The sequence below is a fragment of the Cavia porcellus genome, unplaced genomic scaffold, assembly GCF_034190915.1.
Source record: "Cavia porcellus strain 051 isolate PalLab524CR breed Dunkin Hartley unplaced genomic scaffold, mCavPor4.1 scaffold_30, whole genome shotgun sequence".
NCBI lineage: Eukaryota > Metazoa > Chordata > Mammalia > Rodentia > Caviidae > Cavia > Cavia porcellus.
In genome coordinates, this window is record NW_026947513.1 from 18,992,285 (window position 1) to 19,009,134 (window position 16,850).

Genomic DNA, 16,850 nt, shown 5'->3' on the forward strand with positions numbered 1-16,850 from the left:
ACTCAGAAAACAGGCAACCCAACGTAAATTTGTAAATGTACCTGGAGCACTCTTGAAATATTTTATTTGCTGTTTATGAGCCATACCTGCTTTAAAAGAATCTGTAATGCCTTATTACAGTGTGAATGTGTCTCCCAGGGGGCCCTGGAAAAAGGTGCTTGGGTTGCACAACCCTCATGAAGGATCAATGCATTTTGCATGGAACTGGGCTAATTGAACTCTCATGGGACTGAACTATTTACCTTGAAAATGAGTTGTCACAAAGTAAGGACACGGCTTATGTTTTACCTCTTCTACACAGTTCTACTCCCTCCAACTTCATGAAGCTGCCAAGGCCCTCACCAGATGCCAACACCCAATCTTGGACTTTCTAGCTCTACAAGTGAAAAGCTAAATAAACTTCCTATGTATTAACCAGAGTCTAAAATAATAAAACACCAGGACTCAGAGCTTGAAGTTGAGGGGTCAGGAGCAGGACAGTAATTGCATGAAATAATAAATAATTCTAGGTAAAGCAGGATTATGTTCCAGGCCTTTCTATGGCCACGTCTGTGGATATCACAGTCTGCAGCAGCATGGGAACAATAAGTTTCTGATCATGGTTTCAAGTTCTTTTGTTTGAGGCAGAGTATAATAACCTCCCTTCTGCCCCTTGTCTCCGCTCAGTGTGATGGTATGATACTGGCTCGTTAGATCTCAGCAATTTCCTCCAGCTTGGATGTTATCTCTAGATGCCATCTCAGCAAAACACAGAATGACATCTGGCCGGGACTTAACCACATGACTTGCCTTCAGAGGCTGTTGAGTGGAAAGGGGTTGGGAGAAGACTGAAACCAGCCTTTAAAAAGGAACCTCCTCTGCTTTATACTGTAGTACAGTAGTAGATTGCAAGCTCTAAACTGATTGTATGTGGCTATAAAAAAAACTAATAGTTTATCGATGTAGTCCAGATGACTGGTTGAATCTCTCCTTTTGTTTTGGAGGTTTATTTTGGGTCAGTTTGTAAATTTCAGTCCATAGTCAGCTGGCCCTATGGCAGAGCAGCATAGTAGAGAGGCATCGTAGAGGAGAAGCAGTTCAAGGCACAGCAGCCAGGAACCAGAGATAAAGCGAGATAGGGGTACCCCCTTCCGGGTATGACCCACCTCCTCAGACCAGGCTTCACATCTCAACATTTCGCTATGAACTCCATGACCTAATCAACTAATGAGTATCACACTCCCATAATCCAATCACCACCCCAGCGCCACACTATGAGTGCATGAGGCTGGGGGTTGGGGGAGATCTGGATATAAACTATAACATTCTGTAACATTCTGCCCCTGGATCCCAAAAGATTCATGCACATCTCTATACACAATGCATTTACCCCATCTCTAAGAGTTGTCAAAGTCCTAGATTTTTTTAGCATTGCTAAAAAGTCCAAGTCCAGTCTCCTCCCAAATGTAAGGCAAACTCTTTCCTGTGAGCCCCTGTAACAATCAGAAAGAAAGTTTAAATACTTCTAACTTACAAAGACATGGGATAAACATTCCCATTCCAAAAGAGGGGAATAGGTAAGTAGAAAGGAATAGGATCAAAGCAAGACAGAACCCCATCGGGGCAAACATTAAATCTTACAACTTCACATCCAGCACTCATGGCAAACTCCAAATGGCTGGGGCAGCCCCATCCCAATGGCATTGCCAATGCTTTCAGTTTTATTATTTTTTTTTAAATTTTATTTATTTATTTATTTGGTACCAAGGCTCAAACTCACAATCTTGTACTTGCCAGGCAGGCGCTGTGCCACCGAGCTATATTCCCAGTGCTTTTAAGCCCTCGTGGCTTCTCTCAGACTGCTTTTGCTTACTACCTGCAGCTTTCCTCACACATTCCATGTTTCTGAAATCTCCAGATTCCTGGAGTCTTCACTATCCTTTTGACTTCACCTTCACAGCTCCACAAACCACTCTCATGGGCACAATGTCTGGCCTTCTGCACCTTTTGAAATCTGGGTAGAAGCCTCCCTGACCCCGTAGTTTTTGCATTCTGCATGCCATAAAACCAGCACCGTGAGGATAACACCAAGGTCTGCCACAGCTACAGCTAGAGGAGTTGCTGAGCCCTTTTACATCGCCAGAGGTTGCAAGTGCCTGGAAGGCTGAGTGTGGCAAATGGAACCCCCAGGGGAATCAATTCCCTAAGAGGCCTTCCTCCCACAGAGTGTCCTGAGGCTGTCCTCTCAATAGTTCCTCACATGCCATTTTTTCTTTTGTTCCAAAGTATTTGACCTTTTTTTTTTTTTTTTTTTTTTTGTACTGGGGATCAAACTCACAACCTAATGCTTGCCAGGCAGGCACTTATGCCACTAGGCCAAATCCCCAGCTTGACTTTTCTTTAATGCTAATCCTTTCAGCATTTAAGCTCTCCTATACTCTGTCCTTATTAGTGCTTTCTTTTGGCCAAACTCAAAACTTTTAAAAGCAATCATTGTGCTTTTTGCTCTTGATTTTCAAGGTAAAGCTGGCTAAAATCCTCCAATAGTACCCATGCCAACAACTAAATATTGGGCTGCCATGAAATTTCATCATGTTAGTCAGTCTACCACCTTAATCTCAGTCTCCTGAAAAGCCTCTAGACATGAGCAAAATGCAGACAAATTTTCTGCCAGAGAATAATACACATGACCTGGCGTCCAACTGCCAATGGAACTCTACCCAACTGACATCACTTGAGTGTGGCCTTTACCAGCTACATTACTGTTAATATTCTGGTATTCTGATCTCTGACTAGTATTTCCCATCAAGCTCACCTAATGGCACTCTAGGGCTGTTTCTCCAGCCAGCATCTTCAAACATTCCCAATTTCCCCTTCATGCCAGTTCCAAAGGCTTCTGAACTATAAGGTCGGGTAGCATCACAGCGATGACTCTACCTCTCTGGCACCAAAATCTGTTTTAGTTAATTTCTCATTGCTGGGACTAATACCCCACACACCCAGCCACAACTTAAAGAGGAGATGTATTTTGGCTCTCAGGGAAGGAACTAGCAGAGAAGCAGTTTAAGTCATAGCACTCAAGAAGCAGAGGGACCCCCCCCACCCCCGTATTTCTGATGGATGACATGACACTTGTTTCGTTCAAAATAAGACCCATCATTCTTTGGGGAATTTTATTAAAGCTGGATTCTGGGCAGGTAAAGATCAAGATGGTGACAAATATAGATTCTGTGAGAAGTTAGATTATTTAAGGAATGATTAAACAAAATAAGAATGTTTGTCACCAAAAGATAATACCTAATTATTGCTAAATAGTTAAATGCTGTCAGGTTTTACAAAGCAGGATTAGAGATTTTGCTGTGGAGAAGTTATCAATTCTAGTGTGAGAGGGAAGAAATGATTCTAAAAGAGTCACTCAGATACATTAATTTGTATTTAGTTGATTTATTTTGCAGTACAGGGAATTGAACTCACTGAACTACATACTCAGTCCTTTGAATTTTGTTTTTTTAATTTTGAGGCAGGGTCTTGCTAGATGGGTTCTGGGATTATAGGCCTTTGTCACCATGACCAATCTGCATTCTAAGAGTATATTTTAGCAGATAATGATTTGTGGATTCAGCAGCCCCAGACTGTAAGTGCTTGGGCTCCAACAATGGAAGATGAGAGGGGAGCTATAATGTATTCTCAGAAGCAGACAAAACATTTGACTGGGCGAAGTCCATAGCTAGAGGTTAGTTGGCAGATTCTGGTTGGTGAGATTTCATTTGGCGATTTCCAATTAGTTGCTTTTTGTTTTCCTAGGCTGTGACCATTCATCTGCATTAAGTTTCATTTTGCTCATATAAGCACTTAAGATTTTGGCACTCTGTCAACCTAATGCCCTCCTAATTAATTACTTTTAATAATGAGTGGAACTGGTGGTAAATGCATATACATACAGATATGTAAATATATTAGGAGATCAGAATGACCAATGTGTACGCATAAAGGTCAAAGATAAATTGTTTCTTCACTTTCAGATATGTAAAGCAAACATATTAGTGGTTTTTTTTTTCTTTCTTTTGTCTTTTTGAGATAGGGACCTGCTATGTATTTCAGGCTGGTCTTGAGCTCACTTCGTAGCCCAGGCTGGTCTTGAACTGGCAACAACCACCTACTTCAGCCTTCCAAGTGCTGGGATTACAGGCATGAGTCACCATGCAAGGCTTCTTCTTTTTTTCTTGAGACAGCATCTTGCTTTGTGGTTCAGGGTGTCCCTGAACTCACAGTGATGCTCCTGCATCCGCTTCCCAATTACAGGTGTGCACCACCATGCCCAGACCACAGACACTGCTAATAGTGGTGCTGTATGTAAAGAGCAATTCCCAGATGAGAATGGCATGTGCTGTAAGGGAGAATTATTTCAAATTTCTGACCTGGGGAGGGAACATCTCACTGAGACTAGACACATTGCCTGCTTTGGTGTTCTGCTCTATCCCTGGTGTAACCCTGAGTGGTCAGAGCTAAGAACAAAAGGCAGGTAGGCTCTCCAGGCCCCTAGATCATTTCTATTGCACCAAATATATTCAGTGTACTCAATTTTTTTCTCTTCTCTCAAGACTTAGAAACTGTCAATCCAAGGACTCTCATCTAAAGAGCAAGAATGGGGATAGGAAGTACCTGTGTACTTGCTGCTGCAGAAAATTTCTCCTCTGTGCAGGCTCATACCTGCTGTTCACTTATAGGCCTCCAGCTGTGTGCATGGCATCCTTCAGCCAAACTGAGGTGCTCCCCCACCCCGTCTTTCAAGTCACTTTCTCCCATACTATTATCTGCACACTTCTTGTTCAGCACACTTGACCTTGCTTTCACTGAGATCACTGTCCAAGATTCTCTTCCCCACCAGAATGAGAACGCTGCAGTGGGCAGGGACTTGTCACCTTTGTATCCTCAGCCCCCACAGAAAAGGCATCGTGAGATGGTGATTGAAAGAACGGGTGCATCTGAGTTCTACTAAAGCCCTGGCTGCCTCTGGAACTCTCCCAAGTCTGACTGCTCTGTCCCTCTGCTAGTGCCCTGCCCCGGTTTCTTCCTGGGGATGCACAGATGGGTCCTTGTTTTCTCCTTTAATCATCCCTCTTAACCAACCACCAAAGCCATCCTTCGTCTCTCTAAGGATCTGATCACATTACTGCCCCTCAGTTTAAAATCCTCCGTGGTCCTCTTCATATCTGAACCTGGTTCTTAGTTCAGATTCCTTTAAAGCCTTATTGATTCTGAAATTTGTGTATTTTTTAAGTTGAGGAACCATTTTCTGACTGACTGATGTGCGAAAAGCATTCAAAGGTATTTACCAAGCTCCTACTCACCTTTCAAAACTCCTCTCAAAGACCATCTCTTCTCTGGATGAACTCTATTCACCGGCACAAACAGATTCTCTCCTAATTCTTTCTGAGATGCTATAACTCTGTACGTTCCTGTTATCAGTATTTACACCCTGCTCTGCCCATGACCTATCTGATTCCTTCCCTCTCCAGATCTCAGATGGTCCTGACATGGTACAGTTCAAGGTACCCAATGTCCTGTCCCCGGGGCCAGGCACAAAACATCTGATCCCCTGAGTGTGTGCTGAGAAGAGTACTTGGGAAGTGTGTGGCATAAGCCAAGGGATAATAAGAGCTAGCAATAATTAAGCACTAACTACATGCTCTGTCCTATTAGGCACTTTTCAGGTATTAGCTTAATTCTCAGTACCATAAGGCAGGAAATTAGAATCATTCTTTTTACAGATGGAAATTGTGGCACTGATGAGTTAAATAATTTACCCAAGATAGGATATGGAGAAACCAGGTTCAAATTCAAGGTATCTGACCCTCAAGGGCCTGCTCTCAATGACTACCTGGGTTTCTGATGGCTGCTAGACCATTTTAGAGCTTCCTCAAACTTTGACCCCATGCACTTACCTGTGCCCATACTGGGGCATCTTTTGGGACACCCTCCCCCCACATCACAGGCCACATTCATCTATCACTTAACTAGAGTAGTATAAGCCTGTGGGCTTTCCAAGGGGTGCCATGGTGGGCGCCATTTGCTAGATTCCACAAACGAGACACGTCATATCCTTTCTGAAATATCAAGATTATTGTCTAAGTTACCTAAAGAAAAATTATTCTTTTTAGTGTACATCCACCGACTTGACAACCAAGTCATAAAACAATCCCATCCTTCCCTAAAATCCCCTGCTACTCCTTAGTAGTCTAGCCACCCCCACCCCGGCCTCCTCTATTTCCCTGCTCTTTGGCCTTTTGTATATACATATGTAGCCTTTTTCATTCTGGCTTCTGTTCCTTATCATTATGTACTTGAAATTCATCCATCCATGTGGTTACATGGATCAGCTACTTGTTCTTTTCAATTATTGAATATGAATGTACCACAATGTGCTTACCATTCAACAGTTGAGGACTCTTCAGATAACAATTTGAGACAGTTATGAATAATGCCATGATAAATATTCATATGCAGGTTATATATTAACCTTTTTTGCTCATTTTTTATTTTTCTGTTCATTACTCCTGGGTAAATTCTTAAGAGTGTTGTTGCTAGATAATATAGTAGATGCATGCTTACTTAGCTCCTTAACAAATTGCTAAGCTTCTAGAGCAGCTGTTCATTTGCATTTATGCCAACAATTCTTGAAGGTTGCAAGGTGTCCAAGACCTCCCGGGCACTTGGTATCTTGGTATCGTCAAGTGTGCTGTTTCACCCACCTTGCTAGGTGGAGCTGGACCTCTTTGTGCTTTAATTTCTATTTTCCCCTGGCCTTAGCAGGGGCATCTTTTCATGTGCTAATTTGCCATCCAAAACTTCTTCTTCAGTGAAGTGTTTGTTCATTTCTTCTGCCCATCTTGTATTGGGTTGTTTTCTCCTTAGTGAATTTTGAAATGTCTCTCTATATTCTGAACCAAAGTTTTATTTTGCTTTCCTGTTAGTCTGTGGATATCTTTGCAAAATTCTCTTACCGATGTCTTTTGAACAGGGGAGCTTTTTAATTTTGATGAAGTCTATCAATTTTTAATTTTATCAGTTATATGGTTGGTGTTCTAAGGTCACAAACTCAAGGTCACAAAGCATTTCTCTTTTGTCCTACTAGAGGCTTTAAAGTTTACGCCTTCTCACCATTACGCCATGGTAGAGGACTGGGACCCTGGGGACAATGCCACCCAACACAAGTGCCAAAGACAGGCTGCATCCCTTCTCTCTTTCAACTAGAGAGTTGGGAGAGGATTATGGAGAAGGCAGAGTAGATGAAAACACTATTTTTAAATCTAAATCTGAAGAACCAGGCTCAATTCAAAGGGACCCAAACATCAAACTGACCAGAATCAACCCAGAGAAAAGTTCTTGAGGACTGAGTTACCATGCAGAATCCCACCCAGGTTTCAGACTGGCCTCTGAGTACAGCACCACGTGGCACACCAGAATAATACAGAACAAGATCAAAAATTAAATTAGGATTCAGCCCACATCCCATAACAGTGGGCCAGGAGGTAAACTCTACATCAATATGGGTTGTCAAACCATTAAAATAGACATTAGTTACATAGATAACACACAGGATTTCTAAAATACAATCCAAAATTACTTGGAATAACAAGAGCCAGGAAAACTCCTTACATGAGAAAAAAAACCTAACAGAGACTAACACTCAAATGACAAAAATGTTGGGATTAGCTGACAAAGCAACGACCACAAAAAATTCTCCCAAGAGTGATTATGAACACAGAAGCCACCTTTGTCTCTATCTCAGAATATATTTGCAGGGAATGTGACCTTGGCATGTGCTACCAAAAGAAAGAACCAACCTGGTCTACTGCATGAGATGGTGGTGTGGGGACAAGCAATGAGGAGCTGACCACTAGACGTCATTAACTGTATTCCCATTTTATCATTTATTCTAAATATCTTGATTATGTACTTTTGAATACATAAATATAGATTTTTTTAAGAGACAAGGTCTCACTACATTGCTCAAGCTAGCTTTAAACTGTTGGCCCAAGAGATCCTCTTGCTTCAGCCTCCCACATAGTGGAGACTTCAGACATACCACCTCAACCAGTTTAGCCTTTAGGTCTTTAAATATACAGTGGAACTTTCATTGTGTTCTCGCTCCAGATCCCATAAATATTTGGAGTGACCTGCTCTTCCTTCTTGTCTGTAATACATCTTGTAGTTTCTGGTATAGAGGCAGTTTTCTATAATCATCTTATATTTGGCAAATAGGTTGACCTATCTGATTAGTTCTATGATTTTATGATATTATTGCAATTGTTTTAATAACTATGGAAATAGCAATTTAATTTTCCCTCTTGACCTCACGTTTCTTATGTTTTTATCTCTTTCCTGGTGTTGACTGTTATAAATGCCCTGCTATATGTTAGTGGCATCCTTCCACCATCCTTGCGTTATATTTTTATGGAAATGCATCTAAAATTACTTCAACAAGCCTGACTTCTGTTACATGATTCATGATATGTGACTTTAACTGAGTAAAGAGAGTTCTTTCTTTTCTTCTGAGTAATTTTAATGTAAATAAGTATTAACTTAAATAAGTGATCTTTCCTCACCTTTTTACTCGTATGATTTTTCTCCTTTAGATCATTACTGTGATAGAATCAAGCTGTGATGGTTGTGATTGTGATAGGGTTTTTTTTTTAATGTGGAAACATGTGTTTCTTAAAATTTGCTTGGGTACAAGATATATATATATAAATCTGTGTATGTGACAGTCAAGCTTAGTTGTCAACTTGATTTTCTTGGGTGCCACCCAAGGAGCTGGCGCAGCACACTCCTCAGTGTGTCTGGGTGCGTCCTTTGGTACCGTGTCTGATCCCTTGCCCTCTCCTCTCTAGCAGTTTCCAACCTCTGCTTTCCCTCAACCATCCCCTCCCAACATGCTGTTTCTACCTTGGAGCCAGCTGACCATGGACTGATCTCTCCGAAACCAAGAGCCAAATCAAACCTTTCTTTTAAGGTTTGGAAATCAGGGATTCTGTCAGCAATAGGAAAGCTGATTGTTATGGTATATTTTAGTAAAATATAAAATTTGATCAGGTGATGTTTTATTTAGGATTTTGGATTCATGAAAATAAGTAAGATACACTTATAATTGTCTGACAAGTTTTCACTGTTACCCTAAACAGTATGGAAATAACAGACCAATTCAATAAGAACAGGCAAAGGCAACCAATTCAGGGAAGGATATAGCAAGGGGGTCTACTACCACCATTTCCTCATGCCGCAGAGGCAGGCAGAGCAGTAGCCAGCTGCACAGGGGGAGAAGGGAAGGCATCCGCGTGCCAGCTGGAGGCTGGTAGCCTGGGGAAGCTTTCGGCAGACTAAGTGGAAGGAAGTCATCCCATATGATACGTAGGGGTTCGCATTTTGCGTTCTCTGATTGGTGCTGAATTAGAAGCAGGAACAAACCTTAGGGAAGCTGCCAATTTTTAATCAAGTCCCAGCTATTTGGGGCTCATTGTTACAAGGTTATTGTTTGGTTTTTCTGGACTACTTGGCAGAGACGTTGGTCTGACTTCTTACAAGTCTGATTTATAGGTAGCGGTAGGGCTTTCTAAGCTGGCCACTATGAATAAAGGGTTAGTTTACCAAACTACTTATTAAAGATCGTGGGCCAGAGTTTTATTTTTATGTGTGGGCTGACCATTTTGTGTTTGTTTAGTTAGTCACAATTGAATAGGAGACTTTTCTTCATCCTTTTGCAACTTTCCAAAGTATTTTATAAAAGTTTTTTTTTTTTTCTTAAAAGTTTTGTAAAATTTCTCTCAAAAACCACCTGACCCAGTCATGGTGGTGCATGTCTGTGGTCCCAATGCTCCCGAGCTACATACTGACACTCTGTCTCAATAAACAAAAAACAGAAAAAACCCTGTCTGAGTCAAATCCTGAGAAGAAGAGGTCTTTGTTTATTCTTTGAGGGTTGTTTGTTTGAGACAAGATCTATGTACTTCAGGTTGGTCTTAAACTCACTGTGTAACCCAGGCTGGCCTCAAACTTACAGCATATTTCTGCCTCAGCTTCCTAGGAGTTTGGATTGTGGGGCTCGCACCACTATGTCTGGCTTCTTTGAAGTTTTTAAATAGTCATGACTTTATTTTAAATATTTTTAAATATCCGTTTCTTCTTCCATCAATTGTCCTTTATATTTTTAGAGAAATGTTACTTGGTTTTTCTAAATTATCATGTTTATGGGGAAAAAACAGCCATTATATCATTTTTCATAATGCTTTTATTCTCCAGGTGTAAAGTTATTTTCCTTTTTATTATATGTTTCATGTTTTTGTTTTTGTGCAGCCTTGCCAGAAGTCTGTTTTCCCAATTATTTTCTAACAGCCAAGTGTGTTTTGTCCATTAACTTTCTGCAAAGCTTTGTGTTAGTTCACTAGGAGCTAATTCCATTCATTTCTGTCTTGATTATTTCCTTGCTTTGTATTTGTATTTATATTATTTGTATACATTTAAAAAAATTTTTTTTCAAGAGATAATCGCCTCACTTGTTTGGTTTCAATCTCCATTCTTTTTTTTATTTAATATGTGTTTAGGCTTCCAAATTTCTTTTGAAGTTCTACTTCTTTGATCCCCTCTGTTTGGTACCCAGGCCAGGCAGCCGCGTGGAGTGATGCAGTTTACTCACTGCTGGGCCTGGACGAGGGGTGGGGAGGCAGTCTCTGTGCACACAGGGACCCCTGGCCCTCCTCGTGTCCCTAGGAGCACGCCATGTGTGCTACACCCACAGCAGCTGCTTCTTCCTGCTCCACAAGAAAGGCCATCATTGCTACAGGGGTCAGTGCCAAGATGGGGCTGCTCCTACACCTGAAGTATTTTGTTAGTCTTTTTTTTTTTTTTTTTTTTTTTGTCTTTTTGAGACAGGGTCTCACTATGCAGTTCAGGCTGGCCTTGAGCTCATTTTGTAGCCCAGGCTGGCCTCGAACTCACAACGATCCTCCTGCCTCAGCCTCCCGAGTGCTGGGATTACAGGCTCGAACCACCACACCCTGCTCTATTTTGTTAGTCTTATCATGTTTTTAGCTCAAGATTTACTTAAGAGTATTTTATTTCAGTTTCCGTATATCTAGAATTTTTGTACAATGATACATAAGAATTTTTCTATATAAAGGCAAATGGACCCATGAGACTGGGTAAACAAAGCGCAAATAATACCTGCCTCTCTGAGTTCTTGACAGGTAAGGCGGGTAGTGCCAAACGTTAATACAGGAAAGCCAAACTGCTCAGAGGATGAAGTGGACGGCTGTCTGGAGGAAGAGCTGCGTTTGATACCTTTTATTACACACAGAGACGGATGTCTGATTGAAAAGAAAAAACAGTGAACCAGGCATGGTGGTACATGCATGTACAGGAATCTCTGCACACTGAGACACTAAGGCAGGAGAATTGCAAGTTCAAGCCCAAGCCCAGGAAACTTAGCAAGTCAGGCCCACAAAATAAGATATAAAGAGAAAGGGTTAAGGCCACAGCTCAGTGCAAAGGCTTATGTATACTCCTTAGCACCACAAGGAGACAAAAAACATTGAATTCTGGGTGGGGAGATTTCTTCTGCAAAGCTGAAAATGCAGAAACAATATTACTGCGACAAAATTAATTTCTTTCAGCAGACAAAACCCGCAATGGTTAAACAGGAGAGATGATGTTTCCACTGTTTATCCTAGAAGGTGCAAAGAACACAGGCAAAAAGATTGACAGAACTCACAATAGTATTAAGCAAGAAAAGCAGGGAATAGTAATATCACATGCCATTCCTAGAAATTAGATACAGGTAAACATAAAAAAAGACCCATGTTTTGCAAGGATAATGCATATTTAAAGTCACAAACATATCAAAGTAAACGTTGATGCAGGTTGGTTAAAGGAAGAAAGGACTAATAATTGAAATGAGAGACACATAGCTCAGGCTGTAAAGTCATCGTTAGTCTAAACCTGAGTAATTCAGTTCTATGCAGCAAAAAAATAAGCTAAAGGGCCTGGGGATTTAGCTCAGCAGCATAAGCACCTGCCTTGCAAGCAGGCGGTCGTGAGTTCGATCCCAGTACCGAAAAAAAGAAAAGAAAAGAAAAAAATAAGCTGGAAAACATGCACAAAACGTCCAGCTAATATAGTTACGCACTGGCTGTACAGTCACATCAGGGGCTTCCTTCAACCACTACCGTGAAAATCCCTACAACACTGAGCCTAAGAGTGTTGTATTCTTTTTCAATAAGCAAAAACCCTCAGCCTAACTCATCAGAACTTCCCACTTTATTTTTTAATTAACAATAAATTGAGCAAAAAGCTGAACTGAAAATCCAAATTGAGAAAGGAGTCATCTGACTAACGTTTTTAGAAATCTCTTTTCCCTAATAAAGAATGGAGGGAATAATTGGTTGCATTTGAACTTTAATTGAGACCAAATTTAATATGCATACAAATCTTTTGCCTGCCAGGCATGGCAAAAATTGCTGCTGCTGATTTTACAAGTATTTAATACAAGTTGGCTGGGCTTAAATAGATTATCTTGCTAAGTGAGACTGTCAAAAAAAAAAAAAATCAAGGAGAAATGCAACCTTACTGGAAGGGTAGAGGGAAGAAGGGATGGGCTAACAGGGATGGGTGGCAGCTGCACTAGAGAGCAGACTCAGAAATACAAAGTAGCTTTGTCAGAGACAGCCTGGTGGGTCCTGATTTTGTGGGGACAGAATCCACTGGGGCTAGCGGGTGTTTGAGAATGCATATAAAATCCATACATATTTATTTTGAATGAGAAAAGTGAAAAACAAAACAAAACAAAACCAGGTTGTGCCGCACAGGTTTATCATCCCAGCACACTGAGAGACTGAGGCAGGAGGATAGTAAGTTCCAGCCCAGTTGGGGCAACAAGTGGCTTAGCGAGATCGTGTCTCAAAATAATATTTAAAATTAGTGGGGAAATAGCTCAGTGCAGAGGCCCTGGATTCAGTCCTCACTACCACAACACACCACACACACACACACACACACACACATGCGCGTGCCAAATTTTAAAAGTTAATAGGTTTATGTTAAACCGCAGCAAATCTCCAAGGACTTTTACTGGCTTGTAGAAATCCTTCTTTCTTCTTTGGAAAGTTTATTGGGGAAAAGGAATGGAGAATAGGAATAGCTCCTGAGAGACAGAAGAGGCCCGGAATGGATTGTTGCCTGACCATTTCTACAGTGCTGGCTTTCTACAGCTTTTTGGCTGAGTAGTCGTTACAGCACTTTCCTAGGACAACCATTGTGATATTCCTTATAGAGAAAGCATATAAAGACTTCTTAGTATGGATAAATATCTTCTCCTTAGTATGGATAATTAGAATGGCTTTTTATTCTTAACCCTTAGATGATTAAATGGTGGCATCATAGACAAATGACTTTGCTTTTGAAGAATGGCTACCAGCTTATGTCGTATAACTAGGAATTCTGGTAAAATCTATCTTCTAAGATTTTCTCAAGAAAGAGAGAGAAGCATAGATGATTCATTTGCAATTGTATTTGTTGCATTATGAGGTACCTTCTCAACAGGAAGGAACTTCTGTTTGGAACAGATGTCAGGGATAACCTAGCGCCCTGCTCCCGTATTACCAGGCTGATAGCTGGGGAATTTTCTCCAGGCTTGCTCACCTCTGACCCTGAACATTGCAAACTTGTTGCTCTTCCACTAGGATGTCTGGGCCAGATGCCACAGGATGGGGTGTTTTATTTTGTCTTGTTTTATTTTGCTTTGTTTCTTTTTCTGAGAGGAGTTGGAGAGGTTGCCCCAGGAGTTACTGGTAAGAGGAGGCATATGAGAAAAATAAGTCCAGGAGGATAAATAGTGCACTGGTGATCAAGTTACCTCTGTGGGTAATGAACTGAAAAAATTAAACAAATAGTACAAGGAATTTCAAAACCAGATTCCCACAGTGGTCATTTCTGCTTCCCTGTCACTGTTAGCAGAACTTCCAACCAGCGACTCCCCTGCAATTACATCCTTATAGGACAGACTCTTATTGTGACACAAATGCTCCTCCAGCAACTTCCTCTCCCAGGTCAGGTCCCTGTGGCCCCGGGGTAAAGGATTCTTGCCTGCTGTGTCCACACTGGGATGGACTGACAAAACTCACCGTGGAAGCTGTAGGCCACCAAGCCCCAACCACATGACATTTCTTGGTCAATATGCCTTTAAGTGAACTGTCCCCAGCTGCCCCAGGCCTGTTAACACAATTGATTTGTCAATATTAGGGACTGAATTTAGAGTCTTCACACTGAGCTACATCCCTAGCCCTCTTTTTTTTTTTTGAGACAAGATCTCTCTTAATTGTCTGGGCTGGCTCAAATGAACTTATGATCCTCCTGTCGCAGCCTTGCAGGCTGAGGGATTCCAAGCATGTGTCACCCAGGAACCCTAAGTTTATTACAACAAAGGAAGTCAGAGTGGAGGAAGACTGCAGTCTTGAGGAATGTGCAGTCAAAATAGCACACTGGCTTCTGCTCATTTCACAAAGCAACAGCAAGAGACACAACACGCGGGCTCCTCCAGGGCTTAGAAAGGACCCCGAAACAGCAGCTTCGTCATTTTCTCAGGAAATTCACTTCTGAACCAGTGGGCCGCAGGCCTGGCTGTTAACCAAATACATCTGCATCCCTTTCTAGAAGAATCTGACTCCAGGGCCTTCCACCCTACCCAAGGGTCTCCTGCCCTGTAGAAAAAGAAGTGTTGCTCCTTGTTTGGGAAAGACAGCATGGAGGTGGTAAGGTGGAGAGGGACTTCACTGGCCCTCTGAAGTCGTGGACTTAAGAGCTGATCCTGGCAACCTGCGATCTGCCTGTCAACTTCTAAACTCTCCTGGTATTCCAAAAAATGACAGGTAAGGTGATATCACAGCGTCCCACCACCAATACACACAGCCAGCTTTTTCCTCTGACTAATTTCAAATAAGGCACACACACACCTTTGCCTTCCTGTGGATTACCTTAAACGCTAAACAAGGAGAAGACCCTGTCAACTGGAATCTGGGATTGACCACTGGAAAACTGATCTTTTATCTCCTCTCCATCCATCTATCTCCGATGCTGGGAGTCCAGGTGAGTGATTAAATTCATGGGAACTTCATTTGGAGATCCTAGGAGCCTCTTGAAACCCAAAGAGGAATTTTTCCATTGAAAAATTAAATCAGTATTTCTGCATTGCTGGAGGGTCTGAGACTTAATTTTTAATTTTAGCATATGCACTACCGAAGCAAGCTCATCAATTTTCATAACTATGATGCAGAGATAAACCTGGAATTACCAAACACTAACTAAATAATATTCTTAAGGTAATACAACCCTTAACCTGAAATGTCTTTCGCAGCCTGTGTCCTCACAAGGACAGACTGGTTTTGTGCACATTTCAGTTTTGTCCCTGGTTCTTCGGTGCACCTCCGGCAAGGTTTTCAACCTCTCTGAGCTCCAGCTTCCATGATTTGTAAAATGAGGTTTCAATTAGCCGGTAGAATGGTCACAACTAAATACAATGGCTTTTCATACTTAGTGCAACATGATACTTGGCTTAATAATCATAGCTATCATTTTCACTGTCTTACTATTTGTGCTTTCAGAGTGAATAAGGACATGCAAATGAAAAAGACCCCAAAGACATTGTAGCAATAGGAAAAAGAGCTTCTCCAACACTTGTAATAGAAGACTGATGAAGATCTTTTAGAAAATAATTTGACAGTATTTATCTACATTTAATATGCACATTTCTTATTTCTAGGGACCTGTTACAAACTGAGCTAAACTAATTTTTTTTTTTTGTCTTTTTCCTTTTTATCGGTACCAGGGATCGAACTCACGACTGCCTGCTTGCAAGGCAGGCACTTATGCCGCTGAGCTAAATCCCCAGCCCTGAGCTAAACTAATTTGACTGGACAACAACTGCCACTTTCTCTTGATAAAATGCAGCTGACTTTAATGAATAAAGGTAGATGACATAACCATAATGCCCAGAGCCACACACCTGAGCTGAAGTGTCTGTGTAGGTTTCTTTCGATGCTAACCTGTCCCTCCGTGTCCACACAGGACAAATTATTATACATATTGCTAGTGCTCATGCTGAGTTTGTGCTACTTCTTCCTAATAAGCTTTGGAGGGCAGGAAAAAGCCTAGCCTTCTGCCCTTTTAAGTTCTTGCTTGTAGTTTTGTAACAAAAGACAAACTAACAAAATGGTTCATTTATGTGTCTCTCATATACTCACAAGAGGAACTCAGAAGCAAGTGAGCCAAACAGTGGTTAGAACCTGGGCTCTTCTCACATCTTTAAACGACCACATGAAATTTCAGAGCTGTGCTATGTATGACAAAGGAAAAGGACTTGGTTCAGGGTGCCGAATCGTGGGAAGGCAGCTAAGAGCTAGTGGAAGAGCCGAGGCAGTCAGGAAAGTTTGTTAAGCAGAGTCCTCCAGTGTCATCTCTGGACTGATAAGAATCTAGAGTTATCGATTAACTTCTGTACAAATCTATGCCCTGCTTTTAGACAAACAAGGCAAGAGTAGAACCCTTCTCTTTTTTTCAAGTGTCTTCAGTTCAGATAATCCTATGCAAAAGTGGCATGTCTTGGATAGCAAAGTCTGTTCTCCCTTTACTTTCCAGTACTGTAAACCTTGGAAAACTAAAAATTGCATTCCCTAGGTTTGTACAGCTGAGATCTGGGTTGAGACTCGCTTTCCACCACAGGCATGTCAGATGAATTCCAAAATCTTTTCCTTAATAGCCGGGGTTATAGCTCAGTGGCACAAGTGCCTGCCTGGCAAGCAGGAGGTTGTGTTTGATCCCTGATA